This window comes from Peromyscus eremicus, chromosome 6 (assembly GCF_949786415.1).
Source record: "Peromyscus eremicus chromosome 6, PerEre_H2_v1, whole genome shotgun sequence".
NCBI lineage: Eukaryota > Metazoa > Chordata > Mammalia > Rodentia > Cricetidae > Peromyscus > Peromyscus eremicus.
In genome coordinates, this window is record NC_081421.1 from 118,148,928 (window position 1) to 118,176,101 (window position 27,174).

Below are 27,174 nucleotides of genomic sequence, written 5' to 3' on the forward strand. Positions count from 1 at the left end.
GTTTGAATTCTTTCAAAATGTCCTAAGGACAAGAGAACCAAAAGGAGTCAGTGTGAAGTCCTGATGACAAAGAGACTTTGATACTTTTTCAACATTTACAGAGAAATTTGGTGTTTTCTCACTGATTAAGAACCCCCCTACTCTACCTTTTGCTCTCATTCTTGCCTGTTTGCTCTTTCAATCTCTTTCCCACCCACACCTCCTTCCGTTTGTGTGTGTGTGTGTGTGTGTGTGTCTACATCCTCTTATTTAAAGTTAGTAAAAAATGCATCATTTAAAAAATGATGTCCCAAAGCTAGACTTGAGGGTAGCATCCATTATGCAACCCAGCACCCAGCACATGGTTGTCGTGGTCCCTTGCACATGCTCTAGGTGTACAATATGTCTCATCCCTGAAAATCACTCCTGGCTAGGTGGATAGGAGAGTTAGAAGCACTGCTGATAGGGGACAAGTTTTGATTCTACTAAACATTAATGAAGTGAATGAGGATTTGGAAAGAAAAAAATAAAATAGAAAAATGTCTTGAAAAATGAGGAAACTTCTGTGTTATTTTTTTCAAAGAGAATTTAAGCAAGCACATCTCTGGCCATAGATTTCAAACTGAGTTCTGCAATGTGCACAGTACCGACACACTGCATCACTTCTTAGGTAGACAATACTCAAGTTATATATTCTTATTTCCTTTCCCGCAAGTCTTCATTTCTCAGTTCCTTCATCTCAGTACTGTGAGACACAATGTCCCTCCCTGCCTCTGCACTCCTGTGGACTTTAAGTGAAATAAAACACACAAGAGGTTAACATATGATAAAGCCTTCAGTAAATATTTTGTTTCATTATTTCAAAAAGTAAATATTCTAACACATCCTGTCCACCCCTCTGTCTTCCTCAGCAGAAGAACTGAATACTGTCTCTTACCCGTCAGGTAGCTTTGTTGTCCTCCCTGAGAGCAAGAAGACAACTCAAGGGGAAACGATTTCAAAGTCTCCCTATGTGGGGAAGCATGGCTTTGAAGTTGCCTCTGGAGACTCAGAAGGTCTGAAATGAAAGCGGAAATAAACTAGGGAGAAGGAGCAGAGAGTGAAGCAGGAGGAAGCAGAAGACAATAGTGCCAGATCACAAAACTGGGGGAGAGAAGGAATTCCCGATCGAAGCCCGCTGAATAATTCTGACTTTCTTTTTGTCCGGAGGCTAGAGAGAGATTGTCCTAAGGAACAATGCTAAATTTTCCTTGTTCAGCTGGGAATCCTTTGAGGAGAGAGGGCGGTATGGCTAATTTAAACAGGTTCCTCATGCTTTTCCTACTGCGTTGTGGGTGTGTAGCACTCCAACTATAAATAACCTGAATATAGAAATGGCTCAATCTGAATTATTTGCATGAAAATGGCCCACTAAAGCAAAGTACCATCTTAAAAAAATAATTGCTTAATTTACTTTAAGAAAGAAGGAATTTCATATAACCATAATCATAAAATATCCCATCTTACTGTATGTTAAACAAATACAGAATAATATGATTTTTAAGTGTTTTTTAATATATCTGAATGTCAAATATTATCCTCAATGATATTCCCTGATAATGGTCAAGAAATGAAACTGTTTAAAACAATGATGTTAAGAATATAAATAGGAACTCAGGCAGGAAGGATCAAATTCTGGTTTTGTGAGGTGGACTTTGTCAATACTCTTTCATGCGATTCTTTTGGAGAATTATAGCACAACCCCAAAGTCAGAACATATGAATGCATGAAAATGACATTGCAAAGTAATATCTGGAAAATCAAGACAAGTTGATAATTCTTTATTTAAACTCAGTGTGTATCTTATATGTTCGTATTATATGTCGATATCACTCTAGCTACAGATAGAAATTAGTCAAAGGTTAGGAGCTATCTTTTCATGGCAAGGTTGTCCATGATTTTTATCTTCTTCATTAATATTTCTTTATTTTCTTTGCTTACTCTGTCCTTCCTAAGCAGAGTTCCCTACTATAAACATAAACACATAATAATAAGTGTTTTTCAGGTGCCCATGTGACTCTCTTCACCTGATATTTATATCCTACTTAAGTCCATTTTTGTTATTTTTATTTTAATGTATCATGAAAATTGATCTCAGTTTACATATGGAAACAGAAGTCTGTTAGCAGTTTGGAGGAGTTGAGAGCCAGGGCATTCTTGGTAAACTTTCTCCACAAAAATGAAAACGGAAGGTGGATTCTTTCAGTCTGTACATTAAGGAAGTGTTTGTTTACAAAGTGAAACATGCTCTCAGTTCTCACTGAAGTTGTCCAGTCTTGGGTCTTTAATAAAGATGGCAGCAAAACACACACACACACACACACACACACACACACACACACACACACAGTATGAACACGAGCCTGTAGTGTGTCAAAGAAATACCAAAGGACAGCATAATGAAAGACAACACGTCTCTTTGTGCAGTAACATGTCAAGCCTGTACAATATAAGGACTAGACATTGACTCTAAGTCATTGGCTGAGGCATGGTGCTAGTTATTTCCATGCAAGGAACCTTCTGTGACAAGAACAAGACTCTATTAACAAAATGCACTCACTCTCATAAAATCTCTCTGTGACAAACACTTGTAATGAGAAAGGGTAAAGTTTGCCCTTTTGAAAATGAAGACAATTCCTTCAAGGAATGCATTTTAATCAAGATGTCTCAAAGCCAAACCAGAGGCCGTGACTTCTATCTTCTTAGTGTTCCTATACACATGTTTAAAATATATAAGTTAAAACAAATGAATACATGCATGAATAAACGCCAGGAATTGTGGCACTGGTCTTTAACCTCAGCAATTGGGATGCAGAGGCAGGCATATCTCTGTAAATTTGAGATCATCATGGTTTACATAGTGAGTTGTAGGTCAGCCAAGGCTCTATAGTGAGACCCTGTGTTACAAAAACAAAACAGACCAACATTCTTCAAACTGAGGATGACATTCCCAGACTCTCTCATCTGTTTTGCATCCTGGAAGCTTCCTTTTCTGACGATATACCCTATATCAGATTTTGTTTGTTTCTGTTTAAAAATTTAAAATTATGGAAAGAAATTTACAGGAAACCTTCTTTCCTGTTGCTTGATTAAAAAATGCCAGGGTTCCACCAAGTGCTAAACACATTTCTAATATGTTCTACTATAGATTTTCATGGAACTTTCATCTTACTGTTTACCAAAATATAACGTTATCTTGACACGTTAAAGCTAAGGTCTTTGAGGTTCGCTTTACGTTTCCACAGACATTTTGTAACATGGTCTCTGTGTATTAAAGCAAATGCTGCACATTTTTAGAACTCCAAATGAAAAACGTCCATGTTTAAGATTTTAGAAACATCTTTTCCACTTCTGACTCTTTTAATGTGGTCTTTAAAATATATGTAACAGACCACAAGGCACATGTTTCTCAAGAGTATGCACATTAAATACTCAGAAGTGAGTAGGTAATTCTATGCAGATGTTGTCATGGTAAATACTCATGATAACATATAAGAAAATGGCCAGAACTCAAGTTTAAATCTACCCCAGCCAGACTCGAATTACTGGCTGTTATTTTTCAAAACATTTTCCTTTATTTTAGTCCTAATGAATAAATGTTTTCAGATCTGATACAATAATGTTTGAGCTGTGTTGAAACCACAGATTCCCCTCCACTGCAGCACTGTGAGTGCCACGCAGGCAGGAGGTAAGAGGTTGCCCTTCCCTGGAGAGCACCTTTTAGTAAATTTACATTGTTTGAGTTATTTTCCTCCAAATTTCAAGTTGGTCTGCTAGAGCAATCTCATAAAAAAAAGTTCTGGAATTACTTTCTTAAAGAGGAAGCCTTTTCTCTTTCATACCATTCTATGTTGGGGAAAAAAAAAACAGAAAGGAATAGTCACTAAATGCAAAGTTGTATTATTTTCCTTTAGAAGAGTAAATATGTTTTAGAAATCACCACCCAAGAAATTCTGCAATATTCTCTCTGATTGAAACTTTGTAGATAGGATGGGACGTAGGACTGTGTTTGGGCTTCATTATGCCATCAGAAGAGAAGTGCTAAGAAATTTCAAGATATTCATTGCCTTAAAAATTGATATTTTATGGTTCCTTAAAACTCTTATTTAGACTTGTGCAAAGGTTTCCTGCAACCCTTAACTCTGCTTTGTCCCAGGAAAGACAATCAGAAGGTGAATTTATGTCTAAGCCTCATCGTATATGTTGAGTCAAGTCTCAAGACTCTCTAGTTATTTTCTTGCCTTCTATTTGTGAACAAGGCTAACTAAACAGCTTTGTTAAAACACCTTGCCCAAGATTTTTATAGGCTTCATATTTTTTCACCAAGCCTCTCAATTAACGAGGACCCTGGGTGTTTAAACACTTACAGTACTCCTATGTTTTACTCCTGTGTTTACTCCTAAGTTATATAGTAGATTATTGATTTATCATCTTGAATCTCTTGCAATTGTATTGCTTAAAAATAGAATAGAATAGTATATTATAAATGTGTTTCTTCTTTGTGCCTCATGTAGCACATAGTAGGTCCTCAGTAAATGTGTTCAGTTATTGAAGGTACTCTATAGCTTATTTTTGCCTAGATTTCTGAGCAGAGTTCGAGTTGACATGTGTTAACCTGCCTTATCTAAAATGAATACTTTCTCTTGCCTTTAGAGATGGCATGCTGTTAACAGCATGCTCTGTTACCTGATATAATATGTGAAGTTTAATCACCAAAAATAGCTACTTCTGAATATACCTGGAGGAATGACCTGATTAATGGGGCTTATTCCCATAGCAGAAGCTTCACCTTCAATGAATTCTGAAATGCATAACACAAATTTACGTGAGCAACAAGCATTGGACTACTTGTCTCCCGACTCTGTTATTCATTTTGTTCAATCACCCATGAAAAGGGCCTTATTCTGTGATTGTTTATGACAAAACATATTCTTGTATGTTTCTGTCCTTCAGCTTTGGTACCTGTTAGCCCTGTTAGCAATCATTATCTCTTTCCTGGGCTCTAGGAACTTGTAAAGAGGCAGCTGAAACAGTTTCCTTCACAGAATGCAAAAGTCCTTTCTAAGAATTCCCTCTGGGAGCGTGTACAATAATCTCAGAACATAGGCTAGCTTCAAGTGGTAAATGCTGACAGTTCCTGCCTTTGGGGACAAAAGAGACAGTGGAGACTTCCTGACAAATGTGTACTTGACTCACTTCTTCCTTAGCTGTTCACAGGACAAGTGTTCCACAAGGGAATACAAAGTCAATGGCAATTTCCCTATTCAAGTTCCCTGTTTTAGGCTGGGTTCCAGGACCACAAGAGTCAATCATCCACTAATTCTTTCTGACTCTTCGGGCCCAGAGCAGTTCAACTCTGCAGACAAAATTAGCTCATATCATGGGGCATTGGTTTTTAACCCCAAATGAAACTGATTTATTTAGAAGACAAGCAGATAAAACCCCTGACCTGACCTAGTGAGAGAACATTTCTACAGAAGTAAGGGAGCAACATTGTAAAGAGTTGATTGGTAAGATTTTGTTTTATGTTGAAAAACAGATAAACACGATCAAAGAAAATTAATGAATTGTCAGCTTCCTCTAACCAATCTGATGGGTTACACATCCAGGCTGGCAGATTCTTTCCTCTTGGGGCAGTAGTGTCATTGTTAAGTAGGTACATGGGCTGGAGAACTGCCCAGAAAGTTCACCGGAAGTAGGAGGAAGCTGAAAGTTGGCAGAGAGCTGGGAAATGCACCCTGTCTTCTTCCTAATGGTTTTCAGCTTCACAAAGTTTGTGGGATTTTTTTGTTTGTTTGTTTTATTCTGCTTGTGTGTCTGCTGTTTTCTTTGTGGATATTGCAGGGACAAAGATTCTTCCTTTTGGTAAAGTAGATCCATTCCATAAAAACATGTGTTGTACAAATTTCTCTTGGTAGGAGGTGCAGGGAGCATGTGCTGTGCTCTTCCCTTGGGTGTATCTAGAAGTGCATCAGATTTAAAGCCAAGGAAATGTTTTCGCTAAGTGTGGGGGAATGGGAAATTGGATGTTTTCAGGTTGTGAATATAGTTTAGTTTCAGTAGATATTTAAAAGAAAGAACGAACCAATATAATTGTATATTTCATCTAAAATACGTTTGTTGTTAATCTGCTCTTAAACTTGTCCAGAGCAGTTGTATAAATTTTCATGCTTTGTGCCGTAAAACTAAAGTGTGTGAGCAGTCCTCTGTGGGAAAGAACTCCCGAAAGACTGCAGCTGGACTTAGTGCTTCCCTTCGTGTTATTCATGAGTATCAAACAAATAATGGTTGAGGAAATGTGTTTTGAAAAGACAGGTGTGAAGCATATCAGCAAACAAAAGATGGTGAGAGGTAGAAGATTCCCACAGGTCTTTCATTTCTTCCCATGCGGGGCTCTCTGCAGGGAAATGCTTCTGGATAGCATAAATACCACACTGCTAATTTACAGAACCTTGGTGTGGAACTCCCTAATTCAAGAACCCCAAGGAAATGCAGGTTTTCCTGGTGAAAAAAAGCCATAAAATGACTGTTTATTTAAATGAGTTAATCTCCAGCAACTTCACAGTATAGGTGGGACTCTCACTGTGAAGTCTCCACTGTCTTGGGGGTGCTGGAATTTTCCTCACACAAATAAACAAACAAAATCCTCTTGTTTTCTGGTTTCTTTGAACAGGGCCATAACAGCGCTGGTGCATTTCACTTTTAATTACCTTTATTTAAATAGCAAGTGATTGTATTAAATAGTTAAAGGCACAGCCTAGTAAATGCTTTCCCATTACCAAACCTTCTCTTATTTCAATGAATTAGCCTGCACAGAGTAACACAAATGCAAATATTTCAGTGTAGGAGATCCCCACCAATGGTTAAGCACACTGCCCATTTTGCCTGGCCTGACAATAAGATAAGACATTATCTGACTTCATTACTACAAGCTCACCTATTTTATCAGATGAGTTGAGCTTCAGTAACTCAGACAATGATTAGATGAAGAGCAAAATAGCCCCCAGCAATTAGGAAGCATATTTAAAACTACTTTAGACCAAGTGTAAGATCCCCCCGCCCCTTCATTCTCTTTAGAACATTTTCCAAACTCAGGCTTGTAATTGAAAGAAAATTTAATCCTGCATTAACCATATAATCATCTTGCAAACTGGGTTCTGGAGTTACTACTCTTTCCTGAAGTGGGTTAGCCCAAACTGTGTGGATTAAAGATATCAGACCCCAATTAAAATCTTGTAGATTTAGTTTTGTTCACAAAACCTCCATTTTAATTCTTTCTAAGCCACTTGAATACTAATTCTTGACATTTAGAACATTTTTTTTCACTACAAGTTCAAATGGAGAATTGAACAAAAAAAGTAAAAACTGCAAAGTGAAGGGAGTATATTCCTATTGCCTATTTAATAATTGGGTAGCACAGAAACAAACTCACAGTCATTCAGCAGGCTTGAGGGGCTGTGCCTAAGTGTTTTTGGAGATGTACATGTACATGTGAATACCTGTGGATGCCCAAGTGATACTGTGAGTCTTCCTGCATCACTCTCCACCCTGTTCATGGAGAAAGGGTCTCCTGGTGATACACTGAGATTGTCCAAATGACTACCCTAGCTAGCCAGCATGTGTGGAGACCCCTGCCTCTGCCTTCTCAGCACTGGGATCATGGGTAGGCTGTTCTGCCTGCCCAGTGTGGATGTGGATTCTGGGGATTCAAACTGAGTACTTCAGACTTGATGCTTGTACAGCAAGAATTTTAGTTACTGAACCATCTCCTTAGTCCTGTAGTAGGTTTCTGGGTGAGATAAAACAAACAAGCTTCCCTAAAAGCATGCAGACTAGAAGGGTACAAAATTCGCCACTTTGGGTTATAGAGATTTTTTTAATAATGTGACAGCACAACATTTTGTTTTTAACTACAGGAACTTCTTAAATGTTTTTTGCAGAAAGATGTATAAAAATAATATTAGATGTTTGTATATTTTATATTTATGAAGTTTCTTTGCATGGTTTTTTTTATTTTTTATTTTTGTTTTACAATATAATTTAATTCTACACATCAGCCACGGATTCCCTTGTTCTCCCCTCTCCCGCCCCCCTTCCCTTCCTCCCAGCCCATTCCCATCTCCTCCAGGGCAAAGACTCCCTCGAGGATTGAGATCAACCTGGTAGACTCAGTCCAGGCAGGTCCAGTTCCCTCCTCCCAGGCTGAGCCAAGTGACCCTGCAGGTTTCAAACAGCCAACTCATGCAATGAGCACAGGACCTGGTCCCACAGCCTGGATGCCTCCCAAACAGATCAGGCCAATCAACTGTCTCACCCATTCAGAAGGCCTGATCCAGTTGGGAGTCCCTCCGCCATTGGTTCATAGTTCATGTGTTTCCATTCATTTGGCTATTTGTCCCTGTGCTTTATCCAACCTTGGTCTCAACAATTCTCGCTCATATAAACCCTCCTCTTTCTCGCCAATTGGACTCCCGGAGCTCCACCCGGGGCCTGGCTGTGGATCTCTGCATCCAGTTCCTTCAGTCATTGAATGGGGTTTCTAGCATGACAATTAGGGTGTTTGGCCATCCTATCACCAGAGTAGATCAGTTCGGGCTGTCTCTCTACTATTGCCAGCAGTCTATTGTGGGGACATCTTTGTGGATTTCTGTGGGCCTCTCTAGCTCTTTGCATGTTTTATCTCATCAAAATATTTCTATAAATTTGTAAGGTTTGGTATGATAGTCAATACTTTGAATATTTAGAAACAGAGTACCAGAAAAAATTACTATTTTAACGGAGAAAAAGTATCAAACAAACCAAAATATACTTGGAACATTTGAATTTGAGGTTCAAAAGAAAACATTCTTTTTCTGCCTCAACTCTCAACCTGCCTTAATCCTTATCACAAATAAGGCAATTTTCTTTTATTGCTACAATCTTTAGGAAAAATTCTTCTCTTTCTGGCTATTTCCTGTAATCCTTAGGAAGATATTTATTGGTATATAGCCCTGTTAAATATTTACTATAATAACTGCCATAGCTAATCATTTATTGTATAGCATAAGTCATATGTCTTCCTTGAAAAAAATTAGATCAATTTCCTTTAAAACAACTAAACTAATGTGTTTACTACAGAAACAAGGTGGTAAATATGAACCGAAAGTGGGGCCAGAGTAGGCCTGTCTTCTAGACAGGAACTCTAGAAGTCTAGTTTGTACACCTCTGTGGGTACTTTAAATTTTTCTTCTACAAATGAGAAGTTTGAGAGCAAAAGAGATTTCATAATCTGATACACGTTTTCAAACTGCTTAAAATCAATTTGAATTAAACTTAATTAATTAAATGCATTGGATAAATTCATTCATTTATTATTTTTGAGACAGGGCATCCTCTATTCAAGTTACCTACAAATTTATTGTATAGCGACAGAGACAGGTGATTTTGAACCCTAATCTTTATTAACCTACCTCCTGTATCTTTTGAGTGTTAGGACTACACATGTGTTTAGGAAGCCTGGTCTTCTTGATGCTGGTGATCATACTCAGGACTTTATGCATGCCAGGCAAGCACTCTACCAACTGAGCTCTATGCCTGATTTCAATTGTGAGCCACAGAGTTAAAGAGTGACCTCATTTTCCCATTGTGAAAAATAAGTCTTTCTAAAAAGCATAGCTTGAGAATTAAGACCCAACCAGTTTTATAGGCTTCTTGCGATGTTCCTATGTGTTCTTATATAAGGATATTAATGAATTTCTTCTTTCTTGAATTCTCCTTGAATCAGCCCATGATTATGTGGGCATTGGCTCCATATTGGCGAGCTGTGCAATTCTCTAGCAACTCTCCATGCCTTCAGTGTGTATAGCAAATAACCTTCTGTTTTATGAACACTTGCATAACTTATTCAAAAGTGTGTGGTCATCTTTTTTTCTTTCTTGCTTAGTGATGGTGCATATGTGTGTGTACCCACAGCTGAGAATTAAGTGGGCTGTAACTGAAAAATAGCATATACAAAGTCAATAGGGAAGAGAGAGAAAAAAACATTACTGAAGAAAACTACACAAGTGTATACATTTGGTAAGAACATGGTGTCTCACACATGGTAAGCAGGGAGTGTCACTATTTGTCTTCCCTATTTCAACATACTCTGACTGGCTAATGAGCATACTTGTTTGTAAAGAGGGTGAATTTTGACCACATAGTTTTGTTCTAAGCATGTAGACATCTATCCTATAAAATAAGAAGACAATTTTGTAAACCTTTCCTCCTCTTCTTCTTTTCTTCTTCTTCTTCTTCTTCTTCTTCTTCTTCTTCTTCTTCTTCTTCTTCTTCTTCTTCTTCTTCTTCTTCTTCTTCTTCTTCGTCTTCTTCTTCTTCTCCTCCTCCTCCTCCTCCTCCTCCTCCTCCTCCTCCTCCTCCTCCCTCCTCCTCCTCCTCCTCCTCCTCCTCCTCCTCCTCCTCCTCCTCCTCTCTCTTCTTCTTCTTCTTCTTCTTCTTCTTCTTCTTCTTCTTCTTCTTCTTCTTCTTCTTCTTCTTCTTTTTTCCTCCTCCTCCTCCTCTTCCTCCTCCTCCTCCTCCTCCTCCTTTTTCTCCTCCAAGGTCTTACTTTGCAGGTATTCACCATATTACTCATAATGGCATTGATCTCATGATAAAAATCTTACTTCCACCTCTCAAATGCTGGTACTGTAGGTATGTTCTATCAACCTGGTGAACTGATTCTTGCTGTATTTAAAAACCTGAAACACTGGATGTAAAGAATGGGATACTGCAAGTCATGCTAACACACATCTGTGTTTCCAAGACTTGGGAGGTTGAGATAGGTTGAATCAGGTATTCAAGTCTAGCTCAGATTGCTTGAGATTATATTTCATAAAACAAACAAACAAACAAACAAAAGAATAGGATGGTACCAGCTAGTATATGAGGGGACTAGAGATGGGTGGGGTTCGGTGTTCAGTGTGAGTTGATCTATTACTAAAGGAGTCATCTCATGGACTGCCTCGCCTACCTTCATCCTTACACTTTTTTTTCTTTTTTGCAGACTTAAGATGAATACCAAAAGGTAAACGGGGTACATTCTTTGAAATGATAGAGAAAAAAGAACATTTCTGAGTTATTCAGCCATGAAAATATTAGAGCTCAAATTTAAGACTTTGATGGAAATAAGGCAACTGGGACTGGGTTTTTGTCTGTGCTACATACTCTGTGCAGAGAAATGATCCTTAATGCAAGGAGAAATCAGGATGAACATTTTACTTCTCATCCATTCAAGCTGACAATGCCTTTGAAATAAAACACATCAGAAGGATTGCGTAAATTACTGTGCACATATTCACAGACTGAAAAAGGCTTCTACTCAAGGAAAAGTGCTGGGTAATGGTTGGATCTCCAACAGAGAACACTTTCTCTGGTGACCGTTGGCTGCACCCATGTGTTATGTGTTTGTTTATTTTTAATTGCTCCACAGTCGTCCTGGTGTGAGAAGTGGCGTTCTCGTGAGCTGGCACTTCTAGTTTTAATTTATGCATGAGTTTGTACATTGTTTTTCTCCTGCAGTTCTCAAAGAATTTTATGGGCCATTACTGAGTGACTAAAATGGGTGCAGATTTTGCAAGCCTCTGCCAGAAGATCTTTATTACTGCCATCATTCTTAGGGAAATCATGTTCCAGCAGGTTCAGGCAGTGTGCAAAACGTGGCACATGTGTGAATTGGCCATTTCACACCGCTCTTACAATATTGTCAGTAATAATAAAACCAAGGGAAAGACAGTGGGGAGGGGGATGAGCTACAGATTCATTTGGTCATGAACCTTTTAGATGTGATCTTCATTAGACCCAGGGAAACAAAGTGCAGCTTTCTTTTTAAACTTGGGTGAAGGCAATAGCTCTCTTTCAAAGCTCCCACTCTATGAGGGAGTTTCCTCAAAAAGTATATGACCAGTATGTAAGACATTTGGAAGCATCTGGATGATGTGATCTCTGTAATCATGGTAATTCTGGAAAACAGCCTTTGATGTTGATCTCATCTTGTAGCGATAAAGAGGAAAAACCCAACCAAGTTTGAAATGATAGGCTGTCCTTAGTTACATAAAGCCCACCACATGCTCCTCCCTATCACTTTCCAATAGAGTTCAGACATTAATAGATCCCATTTTGCCTTCTTCAGGCATGGACAGAATTCAGATACAGGAATTTTAACTGATGTTGAGTAGACATCTTTTCTTTAGTCTATTTCACTACACTTCCTCATTTTCCCTTTAAGCTGATGTTTTAGTGCCACTTATCTTTTGATTCTATAGCAAAAACATGATAAAATCTCTACATATCCTCAACACTTTAAATTTTAGGTATGCTGATCATATCCATTTTATTTAACGTATTAATGTGAAGAGTATATTTGGTCTTCTAAAAAGATTAAGATTTATCTTAAGAAGTATAGGCCAATAAGCTTCATGCCAATTACATATAATCATCTATAAGATTTAGTCTTTATTGTTAATTGAAATTTGACTATTTTTTATTTTTATCTATTGAACTAGAGTCTTAATTCATATTAGTCATATTTCATCTAATAAAAATGATTTTTGTTGAGGGATGAAAACACTCTGATGGTAAAAAAGGTCAAAGAAGTTTACCATCAATGTGAATATCTTTGGACATAAGTTGAAGGTACATACATAGAGCACTAAGAGTGTTATATCTAAGTGCTTTGCAAGCTTAGTCTGTGAGTATGTGCTAAACTGGGGCTGCAGAGGCAGTGAGATGATCATGGACATAATTAAGCCTCAATTATCAAAAGGTGTAAAGACTCAATTGAATACCTTGAACTGAATTCAAAAGTAACTATAATTTGGAAGTGGCAAAAAAAAATTCACAGACTTTTTTATGAGATGTTAAGGACACTTCTATAAATATTGGAGTCTTCATGATTATTAGTGAATATATATTTTTAGCTTGGGATGTAAATATTATACTAGATATCACATTTAAATGTAAAGAGGTATGACTTACCTTATGTTCCTTTCAGCAAGAATCCCATCACTAGATGTTGTTAATGGTTAGTTGGGGTAAGGGTATTTCCAGAGAGCTTGCAGATCTTATCTGGTGTACCAAAGAAATCAAGAGTACTGGTTTGATGATGTATGAGTAATGGGTTTAATTATTTTATTCAACAAATATAGACTGAATAAGTATTGCATGCCAAGTGGTCTACTACATGCTAAGGATTCAATAATGGAAAACATGGTGTTTAGACTCAAGCAATTCTCAGTATAGTGAGAGACACAAAAAGTGAAGGAATAATTAGGCCATAGCATATTTAGTCACAGAACTTGGTCTGTATTAGATGCCGTGACAACATCAAGGAAACAAACATAACCAAACTAAAGAAGGGAAGAGGATGTCTGTGCTCCGCCACAACAAAAAAGTCAGACAAGGAAGTATGTGAAAGAAGAGAGAGAGGATGCAGACAGAAATGTCTCTGGTCTTGCCTTGTCCAGCAGTCTGGACGAATCTCTCTGACCTGTGGTCCCACAGCTACTTATAAAATAATTACACAGAGGCTTATATTAATTACAAACTGTATGGCCGATGGCTTTAGCTTCTTCCTAGCTAACTCTTTCATCTTAAATTAACCAATTTCTATTAATCTATATGTTGCCATATGGCTGTGGCATTACCAATCTGCTGGCATCTTGTTGCTCCTTTGGCTGTGGCTGGCAACTCTTCCGACTCCACTCTTCTCTCTCTATCTCTGCTTAGATATTCCACCTGGCTGTAAGCTTTCTTGCCATAGGCAAAAACAGCTTTTTAAAAAATTATCCAATGGGAGTCACACATATTCACAGCATACAGAAAGACATCCCACAGCAAGAGGATGTGGTGTGATGGGTAGAAGATATTCCAGAGGATCAAATCACATCTTTAAAGGCAGAAGGGTAAGAAAGTGTGTGTTGAGTACAGACAGTAAAAAGTGACTGACATTTGGAAGACTTCTTGATACATAAGAAGAAATGAAGCAGAATAATAAAAAAGGTAAATTGACATAACAAAATAATGTTACTCACTATACTGAGAGGTTGAGAATTTATAATTTTAGTGAAAATTCATTGAGGTAAGTTTCAGGTATGGAGTAACAAAACGTCGTCAGTCCTTTGCACCAAAATGGCAGCAGGTAGGGAAAGAAAAAATGAAGAGTAATAAATAAATATATACAGTAGATAGAACCTAAATTAAGGATTCAGAAGTAGAAACATTATTCTCTCTCTTCCTTCTTCCTTCCCTCCATCTCTTTCTCCCTTCATCCTTCCTCTCTCTCTCTCTCTCTCTCTCTCTCTCTCTCTCTCTCTCTCTCTCTTATAGTTCTTCCACTTGCTATTTTCAATAATCCCACAACAAATCCATGATCCACACATGTTAGAAAGTTACAGAAAAAGTTTAATTAAGTTTATATAGATATGATTATATTTTATGTATATATATATATATTATTGTTTTCTTTATCTATATCTTCTAATTTTCCCACTCAGTTTTCTTCTAACAGAAATATGTACATTAACATAGTCCACCCATCATAGTGGGGATCAACTTGGCAAATCCCAAGGTAAATTTTAAATGGAACTTAAATGTTTGCTCAGAGTAAGCACCGTAATAGAGTCAAAATATTTTAAACTTTAAAAGATTTTTTATGCTTAGAATATATAGTAACACAATATAGGAACTTTGTTTTTTATTACAAAGGAACAGCTCTTCTATATTTATTTAAACAGGTATAATACGATGCCGAAAAATACTGTGAAAAGCTTTTCTAAATTTGAAAAGCAGGCAGACTATGATGGAATTCCCAGAACAACCTGGGAGAATGCATGAGCGTTGGGCTTGTCATACACTTCTAACTGGAGGATACAAATACAGCTAAGGCTAGAGGATAAGTGAGCCATTGTGAGATTTATGTATCTGAACTAGTGAAGTAGTGGCTAGAGATAGAATATGAAATATAAAGATGAATACTTTGAATATAAATGTACATATACGCCCCCATGGAATTATAAGGCACTTAGTAGATATAAAGAAAAATCATAAATACTGAATTAAAAGAAGACAAAGAGGCAAGGAAAATTTAGACTGGTGGAAAATTCTGTCTTCTTTATAGCTCTTTGTAAATCACTTTATGTATTGATCAACACAAATGGTATTAACAATTATATTAAATATAAATGTCCTAAATGCTCCAAATGGGTAGAGATTCTTTTACTGGATAAAAAAGTAAGACTCAACTGTGTGTTTCAAAAAAATGGCTTAAAATAAAAATAAACATTGAATTTTGGAAAAAAAACAGATAGGAAAAGATACTGTCTGAAAAACGAATACAGAGTATAGTGTATCAATATGATGGAATGCTACTCAATGGTTTAAAAAGATGATACAAAGATATTTCAACCACAGGACTCTAAAGAGCATCATAGTGAGCTACGGAAGTTGCATGCTGTACACTTTTATTTACATGGAATTCTATACTAGATAAACGGACGTAAGAACTCAAAACATGTCAAGTTAGGCATGGGGTAAAGGTGGAAACATCAAGGGACACAAGGAAGATTTGGGGGTGATGGGGAAGTTTGAATACTAGTTATGGAATTAGCTGTGGTATAGTTAAAGTGCCTCTAACTTCTAAGTAAAATACTTTTAAAATATATAAATAATTTAGATATAACAATGTGTATTAACTAAACCCAAAAGAAAAAGATTGTGTGATTTGGAATTATTCCCCATTTCTTCACGTACCTTCATTTCTTACTATATGACATGGAGAGAAATTTAAAGTAGAAACTACGAGGTCATTACTTATTTCAAAGAAAACTATCTTTTTCCTAGTTTTTCTCCTCAGAGAATAAAATTTTAAATAATAGAGCCAGAGGATGGTTTTTGGAACAGTTGAACATTCAGATTCTCATACGAATCTATTAGTTGGGTGAGTAGAGTCTAACCTCTTATGGTTGCAGTTTATTCATCTACAAAATTGAAATAAAAAAATCTATATTTTGGGGTTGTGTTCATTTGCTTGTGAAAAATCAATGATATAAAACTTAATAGATGTCTCTGTCCTTCAATAGATAATAATGTGATATAATTTCCCTTGTTCTTTCTCACAAAAACTTAATGCTGAACACTGAAAGTAAAGCCGACTAAAACCTATCTCTCCAGAGAGGACATTATAGTTAGAATGAAAGTCTTTGTCTTGTCCTAATGTAGTAGGTTCTCCAAGCCCAACCTTTGTTCTGTAGGGCTAACCGCAGGAGCAGTAAGAAGGACACTGAGTCCAGAGGGTGGCCTCTTCTGGGCCCTTCCCACCAAACCACCTCACAGCTGTGTTTCATGTATCTTCTCTGACCCTCTGACTCCACAGGGTCTCTGAGGGAGCCCCACAAGTTATCTAGTGCATTTTGTTAGATATTTCACATGGATCGTTGAATAGGGCAGTTCAGAAAAATTCACATTAAAAATATTGTATTTGGCCGGGTGGTGGTGGTGCACGCCTTTAATCCCAGCACTTGGGAGGCAGAGGCAGGTGGATCTTTGTGAGTTCAAGGCCAGCCTGGTCTACTCAGTGAGATCCAGGAAAGGCGCAAAGCTACACAGAGAAACCCCGTCTCGAAAAACAAAAACAAACAAACAAAAATGTTGTATTTGTGTTCATCTTTATCACTTTTCTTCTAAACTAAAGCTATGTTAACACAATCCTTAGATACTCCTTTCTCCACGGAATCTCCAAAATTATAGGTAGAAAGAAAGATTTGGTGTCTTGAGAGCATTGTAGAAAAGGAAAACGGGTCATTTTCCTTAAACATATGGCAATATTTTCTTTATAGACAAAGACTTAACGTTTTTTACAAGATCATATAGGAACAAAGAGTTCAAGGGAAACTTCAGTGATATACCAAACCAGGTCAGAAAAAGGTAGATCTCGTTACCACCTATGGACAGAGAGCACTTCATAGCCAATGTATCAGCCAAACGCTGCTGAAGGGGTGGTTTGAACAACTCCTCTAGGGCCAATTTAAAAGGGTAAACATGAGAGAAGCTTTTATTAATGTTTCCCTTCATCACAAAGCAATTTCCCACTGTCATCGGGGCTCTTTACGATGGCCCACTAGCAGCTTGAGCCACTTTAGTTTGCCACTGACTGTGCACAAGGAGAAAAAGAAACAAATCAAATAATTAAAATAGTCAGAAATATACCATTGCACAGTGGCCTGATCATTTAAAAAATTTATAAGCGCATGTTTTTCTAAAGAGGGCAAAAGAGAGACAGAGAAGTGATCTTCTCCTCCTCTCAAAATGAGCCAGACGTCTCAATGCCCTTTTGTTAAGATGCTAACCTGTCCTCTGGCGTCACTGTGGACCTATCACTGTGAGTCCTGCTCTTGGATACCTTCAGATTTCTGGCTCCATATCTCCAGTTATAATCCTATGTACTGATGCTTGTAGGACTGCAATGCTTTCTGACAGATTTAAAATCCACACTAATTGATCATGGTGAGAAATGAAGAATACGACCATTCAGGCATTGGAGGATTCTGGAAAAAATTGAGTTAAGCCTCCCTCCCAATCCCGCCCCTGCTGCCTGGAGCCAATATCTCCCACACCTGTCAACCATCAAGGCTGGGTTTGCCAGGAACCTAGGAGTGAATGGCATGGACACAGCTGTGGAAAATTAGAGTATCCTGAGGAGGTCCAGCATGAAAGATGTGAACTCTTCAGTGTCTCTGCAGGATGTAGGCTGAGCCCAAGCAATGATACTACAGGGAATCAAGAGTGGTAGGAGCCTCAGAGTTTCCAGACCCAGCTTTACCCTAGGAATACATAATGTGTTAAGTCATATGTGTGCCTGTCTCTCTGTGTGTGTCTCTGTGCTTTTCATGAGGCCCTTAGAGATTGCTGTGAAACAGTAAATGCATATGTATATAGAATTTAGAATATATATATAAATTTATAATTTCTAAGAAATGATTTGGGAAAGGCTATATTGCTAAAAAAGATATTTCCACCACAGAAAAGAAAAACATAAAATTATCAACGAGACAAAACAACAATTTTTATAATGTCCTTTCTCCAAAGTACATACTAATTGCAATGTAGCAATCATATACAGTTATTCAGGCATGCTTTCTCTTGCTATTATAGAACAGTTGCATCAGAAACAATTTGTAGCTGAAACAGTTGATTTAATCTTTCAGGTTACCGTTCTTCAGACAGGGAAGCCAAGGCAGGAATTTAAGGCAGGAGTTTGAATCATAAACCAGGGAAGAACATTGCTTCCTGGCTTGCTCCTTCTCTTTTGCTCAGGAAACTTTCATATATAACCCATTATTACCAGTCCAGAGGTGGCACTGCCCATTGTGGGCTGGGCCCTCCCACATCAGTCAATGATCAATTCTCTACAGACATAGTGACAGGCCAATTTGATGTGGTAAATCCCATAACTGAGACTTACTTTTCCAAGATACTCTTAGTTTTTAAAGCAACCAATAAAAACCAACCACAATACAGGTATTTTTTTTAAAGTAACTAAAAATAATAACACACACACACACAGACACACACACACACACACACAGACACTATCTGATCCATTGGTCCAGTTATGAAAGTATCTTATTATTTGTAGATAGCTTCCTTGTTATTTTGGGCCTTAATTCTCATATAGATTGGTGTCATATTTTTAACATGTGGTCACTATCAAAATACTTCTGTCATAATAGGCTCATATGTAGTTGCCTAAATATATAATATTCTGGGCCTTTGAATCCTGCCCAGTTTTAGCTTTATGTATAAAACAACAGGAATGGAACTAAAGGAGCAGAAAGGTTATACAGTGGGAAAGATACCAAAGGTGAGGGAACATGCAGAGACACCTGACGTCCTGAATTCATTTAAACTCTCTAGCGGAATACAATGGAATACAACTGGATATAATGGAATACAACTGTTTCAAGCAATAAGGAAGTATTAAGAGGAGGTGGAGAGATGGCTTGGTGTTTACCAGCACTGTGTGCTTTTCTAGAGGATCAGGGTTCAAATCCTAGCACCCAGAGGGTGGCTCACAACTGTCTGTAACTCCAATCCCAGGGAATCCAGTGCCTTCTTTTGACTTCTGTAGGCACTGCACACATCTCGTGCACTGGCACACAGACATATATGCAGGCAAAACACCAATACATATAATACAAAAATAAATTCAAAAGAGAGAAGATAATGAAACAATATTGTGCTTTTCTGTCTGCAATGAATAAAACGAAAAGAAAACTGGGGGCAGAGATATGCCTCCCAGGGATTAGACAGTGCCAATACATATTTTCAGTAAGTAAACAAAGCAAACAAAAACGTCTTGTAGCCTGTGAAGCTAATCCTACTGACGGTAGTTTAGTTAGAGTCTACCACCAAAGCCTGCTTCAGTGTAAGAAACATAACCATACAGAATGAAAGCAAAATATCATTGTGGATGATCTGAAGCTCCAGAATTCCACAGGGTCATAATTTAATATCTCACACACTATCACCATCATTAATAGCAAAGATAAAATGAAATCCTTTCTGAGAGAGACTGTCTCTACAGGCTTTCTATGTAGATGTAAAGTTCTTGAAGAAGGGGAAAAGAGCAATTGATGAGATAAGCATCATATTTGGCTCCCCACAGTCACTCAAAGCATATGTATATAAAATTGTCATTTGAAAATTTAGGAAACATACACAGATAATTGACTCAGCAACTTCTCAATTCATCAAAATACTCTGAGCATCTTAAGAATAGACATTGCTGCAATTACAGAGGCTATTACTGGATATCACAGAACCCATTTCATCTGGATCTGCAGAGTCTGCAAGTCCCTTTAAGCAGACCTCCCCTGGCTCTGGAGTGTGCTAGCTGCGTCCTCACTACTCAGCATGAGCTATGGCATGGCCTGCAGAATATAAAGTGTATGTCGTCACTCTCTTCACTTCCACTGACATTGAGCCGAAACTCTGGACTTAGCTGCGTTTCCTTTTTTATTCACGGAGACCACCCAGCTCATGCACATGGAAAGTTTGTGTTTTTGATGTGTGTTTACAGTCACCTTGAAATACTCACTTGACAAGCAATGTACTTCACATTAGGTTGAATTGAGAGGTATTTTATCCCCAAACTACTTGTGCTCAATAGAAACAGTGCCCTAAGCATGCTATACTTAATGATTTTTCTCTCCCTTGTAGGTAATCCAAGTTTCTGAACATAAAAGTGTAATCAAATGACAGAGAGAGAATAACACATTGTAGGGGTTTTTTGTTGTTGTTTTGTTTTGTTTTGTTTTGTTTTTGAGACATGGCTTCTCTGTGTAGTTTTAGTGCCTGTCCTGGATCTCTCTGTACACCAGGCTGGCCTCAAACTCACAGAGATCTGCCTGGCTCTGCCTTTAGAGTGCTGGGATTAAAGGCATGCACCACTACCACCCGGCAACAAATTGTAGCTTTAAACAAATTGTTTCAAGGGAAGAATAATGTAACCAGAAGTTTCTCAGTCCCACCCAGTCCTGCAGTCCTACAGCTGTATGGCCTATGGCTTTAGCTTCTTGCTAGATAGCCCTTTCATCTTAAATTAACCCATTCCTATTAATCTATATGTTGCCACGTAACTGTGGCATTACAGGTCTGCTGGCATCTTGCTTCTCATTGGGCAGTGAGTGGCATCTCTCCCAACTCCACCCTCTTCTCTCTGTATCTCTGCTTGGATTTCCCACCTGGCTGTAAGCTTTCTTGCCATAGGCCAAAACAGCTTTATTTATTATCCAATGGGAGCCACACATATTCACAGCATACAGAAAGACATCCTACAGCATAATAATCCATTTGAAACTGAGTTTGACTCTGAAGTCTTTTAAACCAATAATAACCATAGGGCATTTGTGATAAGTCTCCTTGTGATGGTTAATGGTGTCAATTTGACAGAACCTAGAACCATGCAGGATGCATGCCTCTCTCTGGATACATCTGTAGGTATTGTTTAGGTTAGGCTAGCCTCCGGGCATGCCTGTTAGGGCTTATCTACACAAGGTTTACTGAAGTGGAAAGATCCACTTGCATTGTGGACAGTGCTATTCAATAGGCTGGGGTCCTAGGACTTCAATAAGTGATAAAGAGAGCTGAGAGTCGGCATGCATCTCCCTCTGCTCCTGACTGTGATGAACTAGGAAAAGACTCCTCAGACTCCCACCATGACCTCTCTTACCTGATGGACTGTTCCCTGGAACTGTGAGTCAAAGTAAACCTCTTCTTTCTGAGGTAGATTCTGCCAGATACTTTGTCACCAGAAAAAAAAAAAAAAAAAAGCAACCAATGTACTCCTGTAGAATGTAACAGTGTAACCATCATCAATAATTTAATAAGGAATATGTTACATCCTTAGCATGTAGGAATGCCAGTCTCAGGAACAATCACAACTGTGATGTCATCACTTTGGAAGTAGACTAGGGCTTGCATTGCTGAATAAGACCTTTGTTTCTCTGTATTTTGATATGAAAAAAGCAAAAGGAGGTAATACCGCATGAACTGCATCCACACATCTAATGGTGGTCAGAGGAGCTAGGGTGAGTGGGTGTTTAAACATTCCCCTTTAAGGTACCATATCTCTTTCAGTTTAACACTGTCCCTTTATTGTTCGTATTCTCCATCTCTCTCCTTTCTAAGAGGAGACCTGGACCAGGACAAGGTGCCAGACAATTCAAGTTTGAGTAGTGGGATCCTGTAGAATGTCTCCAGTCTCATCTAGCCCTTGCTCATCCTGCTGTGGTTGGTGATAGCTATGCTTATGTTTTGTTGTTATTTCCACGCAGTTGGGACCCACATGTCCCTTTCCTTACATAAGCATTGTTGACTGACGCATCTCAGCCCAGGTGTAGCCCATGCTAAAACTCAGTCTCCAGAAACCTCTGACATCTCTTTTCATGAACTCTCCCGGGGAATTAGATTTATAAAGTCTCTTCTCTTTCATTCATCCCAGATTTCAAATCTATTGTTTGGTTGAGATAGTGAATTCCAGTGAAACTTAAGCGCCTTAAATCTTAATTCATACCATTTCACATATTCCTGAATCTTGGAAAAATTTTAAATTAATAAATAGAATACAAAAAGTATCATTTGGAAGCAACAATCCTCACGTGACTTTATCTATTAAAGCGTGTTTCTCTATAATTCAGATAATAACGGATTAAATGTAAGAATTTGCGAACAGCTATCAAACCAAGGTAAGGACCTGACGGTGGTTGTTTGACATCACCAGGGAACCACCTTCTATGCCAGTTACACACCTTTCACATCATGATTTGCTTATTTTCAAAATATCAAGAGATTTTAATTACTCAGTCAAACTTGCTCTTGTTTTGGGTTGTGCAGTCATCTTCTCAATTTGTTAACTTTATTTTGGTTGGTGTCCATGTCACTATTTGGCTACTCTCAGGGACATTTCCCAACCCTACTCTACCCCTTAGTTCTCTGCTTTCTTCAAAAGAACTAGAAATGCTGAAGGACATAAGTTTGGAAATGCAGTAGGACTAACCATCTCCTTACTGTTACTTTCAGATTTTCTTTGTCTAATTTCAGAATTTCTCACATGAAGATTTTATTTTATACTAATATTTTGATGTTTTCTTAATTTTGTTAATAACATTTTCCTAGAAAATAATATACTAGTGCTTTTAAGGTTTGTTTTTATTGTGGAGCTGGGTTACATGTACATAAGTGTAGGTACCTCAAGAATCCAGAGGGGGGAAGTAGATCTCCTGGGGCTGGAGCTGTCCAACAGGAGTCCCAGGATCAAACTGTGGTCCTCTGTAAGAGTGGAATAGACTCTTGACCACTGAGCCATCTTTCTGGTCCTCACCTACTATTTTTAGAGTGTCATATTTATTGACATAACATTAAATATTCTCATTTAAGAATCCTAGGCTTTCATTTTAAATTTTGATTAAAATATAATAAGGAAAAGCAATAATATCAATTAATTCATAAAGTATAACATTAAATGTGTTGTAGACAATGAGTAATGACTGTGTAATCCATCATAGGTTGGATAATTTTTTACAATGTAGTTGCATGTAGTTATTGTGAATATTCACTTTTCTCCATTACTTAGTTTCAGATATTAGTTAATTTAGCTAAACTTTTCATTATAGTGGTACTGAGGAAATTATATCTGCTTTGCTGAGGGTATCAAGCTTTGGAAATGAGTGAAGAAGGTATATACAACCTGACGAGTTAATGCTCAGTAAATTTCACATTCTGCTCCTACCCTGCCTCTTGGTTGAGGTTGACCATAGAGAGGGCTTAGGTTAGACTCTAAGGAAGATTCTATATTTGGACTTTAAATGACATTAATAAGGTAATCCAAGTTTTCATAACAATGACTATGTCAATCCAGATGCCTCTATAAAATACATAAATAACACAGGGAATAACGCTGATATTTCCTACACAGTACTTTTCATCTATTTGTAAAAAGAAATAACCTTCCTTAAAGGCTAGTGATACAAAATTATGTTACATATTTTAAAATCATTATATTTTAATTAGATAAAATATTAATTAAATTAAATATTAATTGGATATATGAATTAAACAGTTACTTAACTAAAACAAATTAATTAAATAAAGTTTTAATTGATTAAATAGATCATTTTTATTTCTATTCTCTCATAATTGTCAGTGTGATGTAGAGCATCCTTTTCCTGGAGGTTCAGTGTGGTACTGGTGCAATGGGCACCTCAGCATCCTGTCTCCACGCAAAAGAACTTTTTATTTGCTGCCATTTCATCAGAGTATAAAAGAAAGTCTGGTCAGACTTAAATTGTGCTCTTTCCTGGCTTGTATTTTAGCTATTAAAACTGGAAAACAGAGATGTGACAAAAGCTGTGGCTTAAGGAAGCAGCCTCAAGTTCATTAGAAAGACCTGATTCTAGAACCAAGCGGTGAAATTGTGTGATGCAAGATGCAGCCTGTAACAGGGTGTGTTTGATAGGCAAAGGTCAAGTGGATTGCTTACAAATGAAATGACAGCTCATGAGTTTTGGTCCTAGGGAGGCTTGTGTTACATGTTACTGTAAATTTCAACATCAACAGAGCCTGGACTGAATTGCACATAGGGCTGTTATGAAATACTTCATACAGTTCTCGTGTGGACACAGTGCTCACATGCTTATGCACACACACAACTGACCAAACGCAAAGCCATATTGCTGAACTTAGATGTTTCTGGGTAGTGAGCAGATTGGTTCATTTTAAATAGATCAGTTGAATGTACAGTTCGCTAGACACCATTCTTAGTAAAACATCGGAGTTTAAAATGCTGAGATGGGAAATCCTAACTTTCTAATCTTGTCTTTCTATCTCTTTGTGGTCGTAAGTTATGGCCTAGACTCTTGAAATAGCTCTCAGCCCTCTCCTGAGTTTTTCCTTTTCCAAAGCAGAAGGTTTATCACTATCATCATTTGCCTGCCTTTTGGTGATTACCCATTTAGATTGTATAAAACCCACTGTCCTGACTGTGATTTACAAACGCTGCATGGATAGCCTCAATTTAAAGGCCCTCTGCATGTCTACTGTCCGAACTCTGGGGTCAGGGGGCCTGGAGCCACCAGATTGTGTTCCAGTCCGATTCCATATCTAACTTTGTGACCTTGAACAAATGAAAGGTCTCTTCACTGACATTTTCCCATGAATGAAACAGAATTACAATTATCCCTACATGGTATGTGCTTGATAAATAAGATAATTGATGCAGAATGCCAAGAATGTTGTACAGAACATAGTGAACACTGAATAAATTATGCTATAATTATCTATTTAGCTTTGAATCCTTCCAACTTAGGCCACTCACTCATCAGGATTACTATCCAATGTTCAATAAACCAAGTTGGTGAACATGATGGTATTTCTTGAACTGCACTGTTTGCTATTCCTTCCCTTTCCAGGCAGTTGTTTGGCTATGTAGCTATGTCCTACTTTGACTTAGGTCTGTCAGTTACTATGAACAGTTGAAGATTTCGCACTATATGCAAGCTATCAAGACAGTCTGCAATGATGTTATGAGTGCTGCTAGAAAAGGAAGACTTCTAGGTCAGGGGTAAAATAAACTTTCATTCATTGCAATAGCAGCAGCAGACTCTCAGGGTGAGCTCTGGTTCTCAGACCTCAATTCCTGAAAGGTAATGCAAAGGGGACCAGTTGACATGGGAGCATACTTTGGGTTACATTACAGAAGAAGAACCCTGAGGGCAGCAAACCTAACTTTTACAGTGAGCATTAAGCATTTCTTTTGATTCTGCCAAAGACAATAGCATCATGTAAGACTTGGAGTGTTTCCACCAGCTGCCTGTCTCTACGACAAATACTTGAGATAATTATCATAGAACACAAAGGTCATTTTTGTTTCCTGCTTTGTAGTTTTACCCTCTGTCATGAGGTTTCCTGGGTGTTTTTAAGGGAATGGAGGAAGTGTGCGGCGAGCAAAACTGTTCACCTAACAGTATTAAAGAGAGGAAGAAGGAAGACCTACTCAATACCTGCCTTCATATAATCCTGCTGCAGTCATGCTGGACCAGACTTTTAACACATGGGTCTTGATGAGCAATCAAGACCCAAACCATAGTAAGTATGTATGTCCTTTTCTCCAAGAAATGCAGTAGCTATAGCTACCAAGCATAATTTCTCTACAAACATCAGTGAAAACATATACTGGGACAAATCCAATCCCTGCATCTGTTAAGAAAATGTAAAACATGGGCCCATTGTGATAGCTCAGCAGATAAGGGCACTTGCCCCTGAGCCTGATAACCTGGGTTCAACCCCCAGAACGTACAAGGTGAACAGAGAGAGACAATTCCCTGAAATCATTATTTGACCTTCAGATGCATGCTGTGGCATGTGGGTACATGCAAAAGTATATGTGTACTCACTTTGTGCATACACACACACACACACACACACACACACACACACACACAAAGTAATACATCTATTTTTATAAAGTTTTAAAGACGTAGAACAGCTCAAGTAGAATGTGTTCAAAGAGTTGCTTCCCAATGATGTCAACTAGATTTCTTTTACTCTGCCCTTCCTTGTGACAGGGTTATTGATCCATATTTACCATAGTTTTCTTGAATACATCTTTTCTATTCCTTACTAATTACCCAGTTCTTACTATAAGTTCTTAGGCATAGTGGTCCTTAAAATATTTTGGAATAAATTAGAACACTTAGTATAAATTATATAAATTTTATTTCTACCATTCCAACTACAACTGGTTAGAGAGTAAAACTGTAGTGTGGGTTTTAATTCTGTCAACAACAAATTTGTAAATACTTCAGCAATGTGGATTCCTCATGAAGAAAATACAAACCTGTGTAATTCAATAGATTCCTTTTTAATGATATAAAGGGAAATTGTGTTATTCAAAATTCCATGCACAAGCAAATGCAAGCAGCACTAATGTGGAAGTGTATGAAACTGCAATGAGAACCATGAATTCTGCTTTTTCTTGTGACTTACCAATCTTCATGAACACAGAGAAAAATCAGAAGTTGTCCTAATACTGTCTGCACTTGTTAATAACAACTTATCATACATATGCATGTGTGTGTGTGTGTGTGTGTGTGTGTGCTTTCACCTACAATGAAGAATGAAATTATATTATTTGCTGGAAAATGGATGCAAGTAGAGACCATTGCATTAATCAAAATAAGCCAACTATAGAAAGGCAAGTATCACATACTTTTTTTTATTTGTAGGTCCTAAAATTACCTTTCTGTACATAAATCTATATTCATAAAACATAGATATATAAAAGTAATAGACGACAATAGGTAGGAGTGGAAAGGAGACCTGTGGAGGGGGGTGTTGGACTAAAGGGTGAGATTGAGAGATGTAAATATAGTAAACGTACCTAATTTACTTGAGATAAATTGTCTTTATGAATCACATCCCTCTGTACATTAGATATATCAAATAAAAATAAAAGTTCAAAAGAGGAGCAGCTGTGATTTCTAGGCCTAGTGAATACAAATAATATATCCTTAGGTGTTTATAGTAATGTGTTTTTATATTGTATACTATATTCCATAAAACATATAAGTAATTCATTATTCTTAT